Genomic DNA, 14,772 nt, shown 5'->3' on the forward strand with positions numbered 1-14,772 from the left:
TCTGGATTTTAATCCCCACATCACTTTGATTTTAAAGAAACTTGAGACACTAAAAAAAAGAAAAAGAAATATTCCTAGACTGAAAAACAGTTTATTCTGGTCCTTGATTCAATAAGTGCATCCGTTCCCCATAATACAGAGGTCCGTCAGGCTAACTCCGTCAGCTGCCCGCTCCTGCCCAGCCCGTTCAGCTGCATGCCCACTAGAGGTCGCTCTTCGCCTCCGTCAGGGCGGCCCCAAGCGTTCAGGGCACTCTGGCCTGAGCCTGGTGGGGCTCCGGAGGGATCCACAGCAACAGGTGCAGGCGGGGGAGGTACACAGGTCCTCGGCGACATTTGTGGCCTCCCTCTCCCTGGAAGAGGGACCAGGAGTCAGGGCAGCTGCAGAGGGAGGGAAGTGAAGTCAGCCATACAACTTGGTTACTTGTAGCAATTCCTGCTCTGGCTGGGTGGGCGCTAATGTGAGGGCTGCAAAGATAAAGCAGTAATGAGCTTTGCTCGTTCCCCTCCCCCCATCATTTGCTTTTATTTTATTCGAAAGGCATGAGGAAAGGTTGTGGGTAGAGAGGAAGCGAGAGAGAGACAGAGGAGAAAGAGATCTTTCACCTGTTGGTTCACTCCCTCAATAGGTGCAGTGGTTGGAGCTGAGCCCATCTGAAGCCAGGAGCTTCTTCCAGGTCTCCCACGTGGGTGACCTGAGCCATTCTCTATTGCTTTCTCAGGCCATTCCCAGGGAGCTGGATCAGCGGTAGAGCCACCAGGACTAGAACTGGCGTCCATATGGGATGCTGGTGCCTCCGGTCAAAGCTTAGCCTATTGTGCCATGACAATAGGGGCCAGGACTCAGTCTCTTTCAAAGGAGGATTTTGCTCAGGCTTTGGAAAAAGTAGAGAGGTGTCAGCCCCTTGATGGCCACAAAAGCCAGAGCTGAGCTGATCCGAAACCAGGAGCCAAGGGCTTCTTCTGGGTCTCTTACACGGGTGCAGGATCCCAAGGCTTTGGACGATCCTCGACTGCTTTCCCAGGCCACAAGCAGGGACAGAAACCATTGCCCTCATGGAATGTTGGCACTGCAGGCAGAGGCTTAGGCTACCAAGTTACAATGCCGGCCTCATTTTTTTTTTCTTAAAAGTGAAGATTAAATTTAAAGCAAGACGTTTATTAGCACCCTATTGGTCAGACGTGTGCGCAGGCGACCCTTGGCAATGTCCTGCTGCCTCAGCCCGGGGTTGAGCCCTTCACAGGTTTCCGTTTAGAAACACCAATGCTGCTGTCCTGTAAACCTCTCTCTTCTAACGACCTTGCGGTTGATTTGGAACGGGATCGCCCGCATTCCCCTAGCAGTTTGAAGCTGATAGTCCAAAATCAAAGTCGGTGTCTGGCCAGTCGCTGCTAAGACGCCGCTTGCGGATGCTCACAGCCTGTTCCCAAGTGCCTGGGGTTCAAGTCCCAGCTCCACTGCCAACACCAGCTGCTTGCCGATGCAGTCAGCGAGGGCTTGAGTCCCTGACACATTTTAGCACCCAGGAGCTACACCCCAAGGCAGTGGTGTTTTCTGCTAAACACACAGCTCCGCCTAGCGGCCATGAGAAAACCGGCTTTTGGCGCTTCCTTTCCCACATTCCCACCCCCGCCCACCCAAAAGACGTACCAGGGGGCCGGTCTCCCCCTTTGGTGGTGAGGACAGCACCCCATCGCACCTTGCAAACCGGTTCCGTGCAGAGAGCGCTCTCCTGAATCACTGGCTTGAAAAGGGTCCAAGTGCAGTTGTTGGGTTTAATGATGTGCGTTATTATAGGCTTTGGGTGCTGTGGGAGCGCCAAGAAAAAGGGGGAACAATGCAAGCTCTCTTAAGGAAACGTCCCCCGTGCGGAGCCGGGCAGACAACATAAGCCCCAGTGTTGTGCAGGGCCCGCGGTTTTCCCTCACATTTTTACGGCATTAATCAATTTGCATTGTAATTGAGAGGAAACACCGTTCCCACACTCCAGTTTTGTTTACTGAGAAAGGATCTGGAGAGTGGAGAGGAAGTGCCAGGAGCCGCAGCGCGGCCCTCCAGGCCTTGACCTTGAGAAGAAACCTGCTGGTGTATCAGCAGCCTTAGGACCCCAATCACAGGCGATGGCCTTTGCTTTGTCTTAGCCCATACAAGTGGCCTCAGATGTGCCACTTGGCGTGTGTGTGCGCGCGCGTGCGTGCGTGCGTGCGCCAGGCTGGGTGACCAATCACGAAAAACCATCTCACCTCAGGTAGGATGCGTCTTGGCTGCGAAGGGGACTTTGCAAAGTACTTGGAAGACGGAATGAAAAGATGTTTCTTTGAGGGCAGGAGAAGAATGTACAAAGGATCTTCTGAAAGTTCGTGGAAAGTGTATTATGCAAAAAAAAAAAAGTAGGCATGCACTTACTTAATTTAAAATCCTTTTTCATTCTGTTTTTCCACAAACCTGTGAAACACTACCCCCGTTGCCCTGCCACTGCCTGACACAAGGCTGGGGGCACCCGGGCAGGGTTTGCAGCTGGGACCCACCCTCTGGTTCCTGCAATTCAACCTTCACCTTGGAAGGGAGGTGGCAGAGCAACGCCACTTGCACAGAGCAAAGCGGTGACCATATGCCGCTGCCTTTTAATAGCAGCTCCTTGGTACCTGGCTAAAAGTAGCTGCGTGCTGCTTGTGGGAGGGCGGGGCGGGGGGGGGGGTACTTTTCACACCTCGTCCTGGCGCCTTCCTTACACACTTTCTCGGTCACCCAGCCCCATCCCCTGGGCTTGGGCATCTCAAGGCCTCTTTGGGCCTTTGCGAATGATGTATGCAGGTGCCACGTGCAGCTGAGCAACCTGCCCTAGCGCCAGCCTCTCTCCCAGCCATCCTCTCAGCTCTCCTCTTCCCTCACCTCTTACACAGTGGTTCCCTGGACGGGCTCCAAAGGACTTTTCTTTCCTCCCTTGATGAGCGTTTTATTTTTAAGAAGAAAAGCCAAGCACTTTTTTTTTTTTTTTTTTTCACAGCCCTGGCCAGATGGAGCGCGCGCTCTCCGGAGGCGGCACCTTGCTGAGAGAGATGTGTGGCTAAGCCCCCGTTGAGGGATCTCAGGCCGTCCTGCCAACTCTGCCAGCTCTGGCTCACCTTGCAGAAATACCTGGCTCGTGTGGGAGGCACAGCACCTCGGGCGGCGGTCTCCTAACAGCGTCCGTCCTTATACAACTGACCAGAGCCTGAGGCTCTCCTGGCTCTCCAGCGCCCTGCTTTCCTCTTCCATGTCCTCCTCGTGGTGGGCCCCAGCTTCCTGTCCCCAAGCTGTACGCTGGGGCACTGTGGGTCTCCGTCATGATGTCATCCTTTTCGCCCCCTAATCCTCTCCTTCCTGACGCGTTTCTCACTCGCCACGGATCAGGGTTGGGTGGTCTCTGAGATGGACATGCTGGTGCTGTCTCCTGCTGCTGCTGAGGCACAGAGCCCCAGGACCCCTCCCACTGCTTCACCACCACCCGAGTTGTGTTCCCTGTCCTGGTGGGCTGTGCTGCCACTGGGCTCTGGTCATTGGCCCTCCATGCATGCCCAGTGACCGGAGAGTGGGCAGTTCTGTGCAGTACAGGCCACTCCCAGCACTTGCCAGCACTCAGGGTGTGGGGCCAGCAGCTACTGGAGCAGGTGCTGGGCTGGGGTGGCACCTCCATGTTGTCCCCTTCCCGGTTGCCCTCTGATGTGCTGAGCAGATGGGGAATCTCCGAAGGGTCCAGTTGCTTGCCAGCCGGAGCTGGGCCTTCTGTGGTTACACCTGCTGCACGTGTGGCTTACGCTGTACCCCTCCTGGCTAGGCCCCCCCTCGTTCCCCTCTGTGGTTACCCCCAACATGCCCAGGGCAGAAACTGGAAGGAAGGAAGTTGGTCTTTGTGTTCATTTTTTTTTAAAGAGATTATTTATTTTTGTTGGAAAGGCAGATTTACAGAGAGAAGAAGAGACAGAGAAAGACTTTCCATTCACTGTTTCACTCCCTAAGTGGCCGCAACGGCTGGAGCTGAGCCGATCTGAAGCCAGGAGCCAGGAGCTTTTTCTGGTTTTTTTTTTTTTTTTTTTTTTTTCCACGTGGATGCAGGGGCCTAAGGCTTTGGGCCATCCTCTGCTGCTTTCCCAGGCCACAAACAGAAAGCTGGATGGGAAGTGGAATAGTTGGGACATGAACCAGTGCCCATATGGGATCCCAGCACTTGCAAGGTGAGGATTTAGCCAATTGAGCCACCGCATGGGGCACCTCCATGTTAATTCTGGCATATTTTTTCTAAATAGGCCTTGCTTTTGCTGGGTGTCTGAGCAATGACCAATGTGGAAATCTGCCTGGGCTCATCCTCCCGGCATTTTCAGCCCCGAGGGACCGGGGGTCCAGGCAGCTGTGGGGTGGCCTCCCCTCTGCCTCCGCTGCTGGGAGGGGCTGGTGATGTCAAGGTCATGGCCGAGGTGCCCGACAGGAGAGGGGCTGCTGCTGAGAGCTGCTGTTGGCTTTGCTGGACGCACCGTGCGGGCTGTCAGTGCTGTCTCGGGAAGCCAGCCCTGACAGGGTAGGAAGGCTGTGGGCAAAGCTGGGGCAGACTTGGTCAGATTTATCCTTAGTAGCTGGGTGTGGAGCTGCCCAGGATCTCGCCTGCACCCCCAAATGCCTTGCTCATGTCTCCTTGCCTGTTGGTCACTGGAAGATGTACCAGGAGCACCCCCTTACAGGGTTGTATGAACCTCTACCCCTCGAGGGCAGAACTGGGGGCAGCCTGTAGGCTGTGGGGCGGGGGCTGGCGGGGTGGTCCGACATCCTGCAGAAGATGTTGCCCCTCCCCCACCATGGCAATGCAGGAGAGGGATTCAGGGGGCTCTCTCACCCCATCCCTCCATCTCGCCCCGGAGTAGCGTCTGCCACTCACTCGCCTGTTTGCTTGCGGCCAAGGGCTTGGATGTATTCGCTTTTGGGAGCTCTGAGGCCAGGGACATAGTAGGGTTGGGAGCTTGGTGCTGGAGACCACCCAAGGGCTGAGTGCGTGGGTTGAGGGTTACGGGGTCACTGAGAAGGAGGATCAGCCAGTGTTGGAGAAGTGGCTTGGTCATCCCCAGCTCCTGGGGGCCAGCACGCTGTGGGTCAGTGCGCTGCCGCTCAGCCGTGGTCCACCATGCAGTTACCACACATTCTGTCCCCACAGCTCCACCTGCTGGGGTCCTATGACCTGTCTTCAATTTACAAAGAAAAAGAGCCATTAAGTAGTTCAGCCACATGGCTGGCAGTGAGGTGCGGCGGCTTGAGCCACTGCTTGACTTGCCAGCATCCCATCTGGGCATTGGTTTGTATTCCGCTGGTCCACTTGTGATCCAGCTCCCTGGTGCTGCACCTGGGAAAGCAGCAGAGGATGGATCAAATGCTTGGGCCCTGCACCCCCCTGGGAGGCCTGGATGGAGCTCCTGGCTCCTGGCTTTGGCCTGACCATTGTGGTCATTTGAGGAGTAAACCAATAAAATGTCTTCTTTCTTCTTTTCAAGTAAATAAAAATCTTTAAAAAAGAAAATATTCACAGCTAATCAGTCTTAATCTTTTTTTTTTTTTCCAATTTTTATTAGCAAGGCAGATATATGGAGAGAAGGAAAGACGGAAAGGAAGATCTTCCTTCTGCTAGTTCATTCCTCTAGTAGCTGCAATGGCCAGAGGTGAGCTGGTCCAGAGCCAGGAGTCAAGAGCTTCTTCTGGGTCTTCCGTGCGGTTGCAGGGTCCTAAGGCTTTGGGTCATCCTGCCACAAATAGGGAGCTGGATGGGAAATGGAGTAGCCAGGACACAAACTGGCACCCATATGGGATGCTAGCACTTGGAAGTAGATTCGCCAATGGAGCCATTGTGCTGGGTGATTGGTCTTACTCTTAAAAATAAATTTCTAGGGCCCGGCGCGGTGGCGCAAGTGGTTAAGGTCCTCGCCTTGCATGCCCGGGATCTCATATGGGCGCCGGTTCTATCCCCGGCAGCCCCACTTCCTTTCCAGCTCCCCGCCTGTGGCCCGGGAAGGCAGTCGAGGACGGCAGTCGAGGACGGCCCAAAGCTTTGGGACCCTGCACCTGCATGGGAGACCCGGAAGAGTCTCCTGGCTTTGGATTGGCATAGCATCAGCCGTTGCGCTCACTTGGGGAGTGAATCATCGGACGGAAGATCTTCCTCTCTGTCTCTCCTCTCTGTATATCTGCCTTTCCAATAAAAAAAACAATAAAAATAAATCTTTAAAAAAAAATTTCTATCTCCCTGGAACGGACTTTGGCAGAAGGAGGGTAATACGTCGCTTGGGACGTGCATACCCCACAGTGGAGGGCCTGAGTTGGAGTCCCAGCTCCACTTTGGATGCAGCTTCCTCCTACTGTGCATCCTGGGAGGCAGCAGGCGATAGATCAAGCACTTGAGTCCTTGCCACCCATGTAGGGAGACCTGGGTGGAATCCTGGACTTGTGGCATCGCCCAGCCAGCCCTGGTTATTGTGGGCAATTTGGGGGAGTGAACCAGTGGACCCCTGTCTCTGCCTTCAGATAGAAAGTAAATACAACTTCTGAAGAAAAATAAAAAGGAAAGTTAAGTCCCCCAGTGTCCCGGAGGAGAGGAGTGGAGAAGCAGGGGTCTGTCCCTGCATGGAGTGGGCAGCCACCAGGCCCAGTTGGACACACCTCGTTGGCGGGGTGCCCCCTCAGTGCTGCCGTGTCTGCAGGCACGGTCCCTGCAGCCTCCACGGGTGTGCAGTGTGCATTGTGAAGAGTCACAGAGCAGGGCCACTGCTTCCCAGCCAGTCTGCAGAGTTCAAAGCCGTTTCCTGCACACCTCCAGGCCGCTGCCGTTTAGAGCCTCATTAGGTCCCTTGGGCCTGCCAAGACATAGGCTGCCTGCCCCAGCAGCTCTCTGCCAGCCCTCTCAGTTCTCCCTGGGCAAGCCTTTGCGTGGGCCACGGGAGGGTGGGCGGTGGGCGTTTCCGGTTGAACTTTGCAGAGCTTGTGTCAGGGCTGGCTGCCATGTGGCAGGGGAAGGAGAGCTGGGGGAGGCATCTTCAGGGTCCTTCCTTCTCTTCCGTTCCAGGCCAACAGACCCTCCTCTAAAAGGGATCTGTAGCCAGAGCCCACCAGGCCTTGGCCTTGGCCTTGGCAGGCTGTTCTAGCTCCATCCAGGTAATTCACAGAAAAAGGTTGTGCTTTGGGGCGCATAGGGAATGAATGAACTTCTGTTCTCTCGCCTGACCACATGTGTTGGGAGGCAAGTAGGTACCTCACTTTGCTCCTGTAAACACACCTGGTGCAGGTAGACGCTTGCCTGCTTGCCTTGATCGTGATGGAGGTGGTGTGGGTGGGTGGGGTGGGGGGAAGAGATGTCCTTCTAATACCCTGGTGTCGCTAGGTCCTTGCCGCCCTAAGGGCCCTGCAACTTTGAGGCAGCTGGCCGTGTTCCTTGCGGCAGGGATGATGCGAACCATCAGCAAGACGGGAGCCTGGCACGACCCCTGGGAACGCACACAGGTCACCGTTGAGCAACGGCGCAAACACAGCCCGGCATTCATTTCCAGTTGCCTCTGGGGCTCAATTGTTTTCTTCCTCCCTCCCCACCCCGCCCTCCCCATAGTTACAGATTTTGCAAGATCCACACAACACAGGTGTAGGAGCTCGCCCAGAGTCCTTCGGAGCTCTCAGCTCAGTAAGGTCTGGGCTCGCTCACGTGCTCTCTCTCTCTTTCACTGAGGGTTTGCAGCAGCTGCTGATGCAGATGCAACTGGGTCTTCCTCGGGGACCCCACAGGCTCTCTGAGGGGTTTCTATCCTATGGGATAGGACAGTAAGGGGTGTGTGTGTGAGGGGGGTGCTCAGCCTTCCCTACAACAAGCCTGAGAAACTTCTTCCTTTTTGCAAGGGAGGACGGCTTCCTTGCTTACAGTAAAAGGAAGGTGTGGGGGGAGCTCAGGGTTCCCAAGAAAAATGTCAATTCCGAGAACCGGAAGCAGAGGGAAATGGGTTGTGATCTTTGCATCTTTGAGATAGGCTGTGCTTGGGGACGCCTTCTGGGCACAGCGGGGTGATGCCTGGCCAGCAGGGTGGTGGCTGGCTGGGATTGCCTGGGAGGCAGCATGAGATAGCTGCAGTCAGGGAAAGACACTTGGCCAACTAGCTCTGTCCCTCTTGGGTCCTGGGGAGGATGCCAGGGCAAGAGATGTGTACCCATGGTGCCTAGACTGGTGGGCAGCGAGAACCTCCCACTCCACAGTGTTCAGCAAGTGTTTGCTGAACACTTGCTGCTGAAAAGACCCAAACACGGAGGTCCCCTCACCAGCACAGTTCATTGCAGCTGTTGGTACATAAACCCAGTGCTGACTCCCAAGCTTCACTCAGCGGCTGTGTCCCCATCACAAGCTGCGCCCCCCACGTGCTCTTTCTCCAGCCGTCTGTTGGGTGTGGCTCAGAGCTCCCCACTGTGAGCCAGCTCCTCTCCTAGGGATGGGGCAGTGAAGGCAGGATCCCCAGATGCCTGGGCAGGAGGCATGGGGCTGGCGTCAGGCTATAGAGCCCCAAGACTTGGGTTTACATCTGCGCAGGCGCTTGCCTCTCTCTGCAGGTGCCTTTGTGTCTGCCTTGCTCAGTGCTGTCCCCTGTACCCCTCAGTCCCTCGGATGTGAGCGCTGCTCCCTTTCTCTTTTGTGTTGTCCTCTCGTTTCCTTGCAAATCCAAACCTGCCCGCTCGTGCCCCTGATGCGGACCCCCACCCTTCTGTCCTGTGCATGCTGTTTCTCTCCAGCGACCTCCACCTTGACCTTTCTCTGGCCCCCCGACTTTCCTTTGTCTTTGAACATCCTCAAACAGCCCCCATCTTCAGACAAACAAAATGTACGGTGTCCCCTCTCCGCTCTGCCCTCTTATTCCTGCTTCTCTCTCTTCAGTGTGAGGTTCCTTGACATGCAGTCTCTGCTTGTTGCTTGCTCCCACCTACTTGCTGAGCTGTGACAGTGACCTCGGTCTCCCCTTGAGTTGGGTCTTCACCGGGTGACCAGCCTGGAGGCCCCATGGGTCATCCCAGGCCACCCCCAGCCCGGCATGGCTGGGGTTCCCACGCCTCAGCTTCTGGCTGGCACCCGGCATCTCTCGCCAGGCCCTCCCTCTGGAGCGGGGCTGCCCCTCGTCCCTGTGCCTTTCCTGTTCTTGGGTTGCTCCTCCCTTTCCAACACTGGCTGGCTCCTTGTCTGGGGAGGCAGGAGAGGGTTCCCCAGGGATTTGGTCTAGCCTCCGCTTCCTCTTCCTCTCCTTCCTCTTCCTTCCCCTCCTCTTCCAAGGTCTCTCCTTTTGGATTCTGTATTTTGCTCTTTCTGCTTCAGCCTGCCCCTTTCATGCAAGATCACGCCTGCCCCTTCTGTACCCTCTGCGTCTGTCCCTTGTCCCTCCATGCCACCCAGCCCCGTCGCCCTCTGGCTGCCTTCCTTGTCCCCCACCCATCCCTGGTTCCTGCCACCTGGCTGTGGCAGCCAGCTGACCGTGGTGGTTGGGGCGGGGAGCTGGGAGCAGGCACGCCGTGTGCCTGGATGTAGCACCCAGCTGGGAAAAAGAGCGTAGGCCGTGTGGGCTTGGGCAGACCTGACGCTGCCACCCAGGAGCTGTTGACTTTGGCGGTAACTTAATCTTTCTGAGCCTCGGGTTTTACATGCAAAATGTGGTAACACCTACTTTAACAGGGCTGTGAAAATTAAACGAGGGAGGGTGCAGCCCCTAGGGCACGCAGCAGGTGTCCACTGTCCTTGGCCGTCTCCCTCCCTTCTCCTACTGGGGGTGGTGTGAGAGTGGGAGGGGGAGGACAGCTGCTGTGTGAACCTACACCAAGACCAGGACCTGTGTCCAGGGCAGTTCAGGAGGTGGCCACAGCTTGACCAGTCCTTCTGGTTGGCTGTGACGTCCTGCTCCCAAGCCTGCTGATCGCACCAGGAATCCTGAGGCCTAAAGCATCCTGCCGCCCTCATTTTTTAAAATTAAAAAAAAAATTATTTATTTGTTTTATTTACTGGAAAGTCAGATATACAGCGAGGAGGAGAGACGGAGAGGAAGAACTTTTTTCCGATGAGTCACTCCCCAAGTGGCCGCAACAACCAGAGCTGAACCGATTCAAACCCAGGAGACTTTTCCAGGTCTCCCACGCGGGTGCAGGGTCTCAAGGCTTTGGGCCGTCCTTGACTGATTTCCCAGACCACAGGCAGGGAGCTGGAGGGGAAGTAGGGCTGTCAGGATTAGAACCAGCAACCATAAGGGATCCTGGGCATGAAAGGTAAGGACTGTAGCTGCTGGGCTATTGTGCTGACACTCTGTTTTTTAAAAAAGATTTTATCGCACCCCTCATTTTAAGCTCTAATTTCTCGGATGAGAGCTCTTTTTATCAAACCATAAAAAGTCTTGGTCCCTGGGAGAGAATTAGGCAGCAAGAAAGCTCATTTGTGTACATTGCAGGTGCAATGGGGGAGGTGAGAGGGAGGGGTTGGGTGGAGAGAAGGGGAGATGCCACACAGCTTACCTGAGATTGGCACTGGGGGGACGACAGCCTCGGGGGAGCTCCTGCAGGCCAGTGCCAGCCCTACCAGCAACTGGGGCAGCAGGATGAAGCAACGTGCCGGGATGCCTTGGAAGCCCGGCCCCTCCTCCATCCTCCCGCAGGTGGCTGAGGCTCGATGACAGCGTGTTCCTTGCCAGGCTAGGAGGATGTGGTCTTGATGCCTCCTGTTCCTACGGGCTTTGTATGTTTACACAAGTCTTGGGAAGACAGCAAAAAAAAGTTCACCACTGGAAAGCTGGGTGGTACAGCAGGCATTGCTTCACGGGGTTTCCATCCTCCACTTACACAGGGTCCTTTATTTGTTTATTTAAAAATGTATATACACATAAAGATTTATTTACTTATTTATTTTATTTGTTAAGTGGTTTAGAGAGACAGATTTTCCATCCACTGGTTCAATCCCTAAAGTGCTGAACTGATCTGAAGCCAGGAGCCAGGGACTTCTTCTGGGTCTCCCATGCAGGTGGGTGCAGGGACCCAAGAACTTGAGCCATTCTCTGTTGTTTTCCCAGGAATGTTAGCAAGGAGCGGGATTGGAAGTGGAGCAGCTGGAACTAGAACCAGTGGCCATTAGTGATGCCAACACTGTAAGGCAGAAGATTAGCCTATTGAGCCACCATGCCAGCCCCATCTTTTATTTTATTTTATTTTTTTATATCTACAAACCAATTTCCTCAAGATTCCAGGACTGTGAGCAACTGCACTGTGCCGAGTCACCCTGTACTCGGAGCTTAAATCTGTGGTGTTTGCTGAGGAGGCCCTTGGGAGGTAATTTAGGGTCAGCTGTGGGCATGGGGGGTGGGGTGACCCCATGAGGGCATCAGTGGCCCCACAGGAAGAGGGGGAGTGATCCCAGTTGGTAAGTAGCTTGCACTGTCTCGCTGTGGGACCACGGAGGCCGCCATCAGATGTTCCCAGGCGTTTCAGCTTCCATTCACCTTCTCTGTTGATGTCCTGGACACGGGTGCCAATATGAAGCACGCAGAACCAGGCCTTGGGGCAGATACCCAAACTTCTGGACCTCCAAGGAATGCTGGGAAGAGGGCAGGGGCTTTCTGAGAACAGAGGCAGGCACACAACCTCCCTCAGCATGACCCACGTTCGTCCACACCTAGTTTAATGACAGGGACTCGGAACAACAGAAATGACTGCGTCTGGCCAGACTTGGGCCACCCCTTTCTCAGCAGCCGCCCTTCCTTGCTGAGGCTGGGGAGTGACCCTGCCAGGAACCCATGGGCTCTTGTGCGAGCAGCTCCTGCCTTGTGGGAGTTCTGGGGGTTCTGGAACATTCGGTAGCAGCAGTATGGAGGAGAATCAACACCGTACATGCTTTATTGTGTGTATGTGTGTTTCACAAGAGCTTTGCTGAACAATGTGTTAGAAACAGGTCGTGAAGGGGTGTGGCCATGTGACATCAGGGACAAGTCTGAACACAGGTGTGGCTTTGGTCCTACTGCTCATCTTCCTGAGAGGGCAAAGGGGAGGCGGGAGATCCTGCACCATTGCCTGCATGTTGGTCAGAGCTGACACAGTCCTGGTGGGGATGTCAGGAGATCCCAGGGGTTCCCCTCCCTGCCGCCCCCCAATCCCAACAAGGATCAACCTCTGTGCCACGGGCTCTGCAGCTGGGGACCCAGTTGCCACAGAGCTTTGTCTGCTTGGGGCAAGAGCAAGAAGGCAGTCGGTGCGGAAGTGGCAGTGGCAATGGAAGGAACAGAGGAATGGAAATGCATCAAATGCCAAGTCAGGGAAGGACCGCCTGGGACAGGGACCCACAGAAGCAGGACTGCGAGGTGACGCTGGTAGTGGGTGAGGCTGGCCAGTAGGCAGAGGCCATGAGAGGATTCGGCCCTGCCGTCAAGGCTGTGGGGATACAGCAGACTGAGATGTGTAACAGGTGAACTAGAAGTCCAGGAATAAGTGCATCTTTTTTTTTTTTTATAAGACTTATTTATTTTCATTACAAAGTCAGCTATACAGAGAGGAGGACAAACAGAGAGGAAGATCTTCCGTCCGATGATTCACTCCCCAAGTGAGTGCAATGGCTGGCGCTGCGCCGATAAGAACCCAGGAGCCAGGGACTTCCTCCAGGTCTCCCATGCCGGTGCAGGATCCCAAAGCTTTGGGCCGTCCTTGACTGCTTTCCCAGGCCACAAGCAGGGAGCTGGAGGGGAAGTAGAGTTGCCAGGATTAGAACCGGCGCCCATATGGCATCCTGGCGCATTCAAGGCGAGGACTTTAGCCAGTAGGCCACGCCGCCGGGCCCGAATAGGTGGCTCTTTAGCAATGTGGGCAAAGTCCAGAACAGTGTCTTCCCTCCTGGACGGGAACAGGGCTGTGGTGGTGGTCGGTGCAGAAACCCTAAGCCATGATCAGATGTGTGTGGGCCCCCAAAAGGCCCCTCTTGGCTGGGAGACGGGGCGGTCAGGATCTGCAGCCTTGTTTGGGTGGATAATGGTGAGGACATGGGCCAAGGCAGATGGAAGAGGGCAGGGAAGGCGTGGAAATTAGGACAGGTTTTGATTTAAAACAGAATAAAGGAGGGGCCAATACCATGGCTCAATAGGCTAATCTTCCCTCCTGTGGCTTTGCCATCCCATGTGCATGCTGGTTCATGTCCTGGCTGCTCCACTTCCCATCCAGCTCTCTGCTTGTGGCCTGGGAAAGCAGTAGCCTTGGGACCCTGTACCCGCGTGGGAGACCCAGAAGAAACTCCTGAGTCCTGGTTTCAGATCAGCACAGCCCTGGCCCTTCTGGTCTTTTCTGGAGTGAACCAGCAAATGGATAGATTGTCTCTCTCTGTAAAAACTGCTTTTCCAATTAAAAAAAATATATATATATATGTATATTTAAAAAGCAGAATAAGAGAGGACAGGGAGGCAGTTTGGGAGATTCCATCAACCATGATCAACCATCCTGGATGCTATCATTTGGCGATCCCAGCCCAGCTTGCCCCTCCCCCTACTCCTGGGGCCATCTTTTGTGTGTTCTCCTGCACAGCACTCTCTTTGCTCCAAGGAGAGCTTCTGGGCTGGCTTCTGTCCCTACATCTGCAGCCTCTCCCATCCCTCTCTCTGAGCCCCAGCTCTAACAGCAAGCACCTTCCTTGAGACCCTCAGCTGTTCTCGTGGGCTCTTTCTCTTCTGCTCCCTTACTGGATGATGGCAGCTGGCAAGTCTCCACTTGCTGGGTAATTCTGTGTATGCCCCAACAGAATGGAAGCACAGGACTGAAAGACCAGGAGCCCTAATGGGGAGGGGATGGTTGGTTCTGGTGGAAACACCAGCATAGAGGTTGGTTCAGGCAAAGATTCTGCAATTTGATAGGAGCCATGGAAGGTTCTGAGCAGAGTTAGGACCTGCAGGAGTCACCCAAAATGGGCCAGAGAGAAAGAGGGACAGAGAGGGAAAGATCTTCCATCCACTGGTTCATTCCCTAAAGGGCCACAACACGCAGAGGTGGGTCAATTTGAAGTCAGGAGCCTGGAACTTCTTCCAAGCCTCCCACATGACCCCCAAACCTTGATCCATCCTCTGCTGCTTTCCCAGGCTCAAAGCAGGGAGCTGGGTCACAGTGAGCAGCCAGGACTCACACCAGTGCCCACATGGGATGCTGGTGTGGAACGCAGAGGCTTAACTTGATCCACCACTGTGTCAGTCCCAGCCGTCATTTTTTTTGTTTTTTTATTCCACACCCTCTCACACATAGTGAAAAGAGGCTGTGAAAGGACTTCCTGATTTGGAAAATTAGTAGTGGATACACAGACCTCTCTGGGGAGGACATGTTAAGAATTTCATAGCAGGGGGCCTGGCGGCATGGCCCGGTGACTAAGTCCTCAACTTGAATGTGCCGGGATCCCATATGGGCGCCGGTTCTAATCCCGGTAGCCCCGCTTCCCATCCAGCTCCCTGCTTGTGGCCTGGGAAAGCAGTCGAGGACGGCCCAAAGCTTTGGGACCCTGCACTCACGTGGGAGACCCTGGCTCATGGCTTTGGATCGACTCAGGCTCCTGGCTCCTGGCTCGGGATTGACTCTGCTCTGGCCGTTGCAGCCACTTGGGGAGTGAAGCATCAGATGGAAGATCCTCCTTAAAAAAAAAAAAAAAGGAAATTCACAGCAGGCTCATAAGCTGAGGGTCAGGATTCCTAGTGTTGGTCTATTTGAAGCCTTTGAAGCTTTTCCATAGGAAAGAACCCCCTA

The 14,772-nt window shown here is 54.8% G+C and overlaps 1 protein-coding gene across 1 annotated transcript in view; it reads left to right on the forward strand.

The window, feature by feature from the left end:
- The window catches only part of LOC121155699 (POU domain, class 5, transcription factor 1-like), a 40,197-nt gene that overhangs the window by 1,359 nt on the left and 24,066 nt on the right, over positions 1 to 14,772 (forward strand).

This window comes from Ochotona curzoniae, unplaced genomic scaffold, assembly GCF_017591425.1.
Source record: "Ochotona curzoniae isolate NIBS_2020 unplaced genomic scaffold, NIBS_Ocur_1.0 contig_3037, whole genome shotgun sequence".
Lineage (NCBI taxonomy): Eukaryota > Metazoa > Chordata > Mammalia > Lagomorpha > Ochotonidae > Ochotona > Ochotona curzoniae.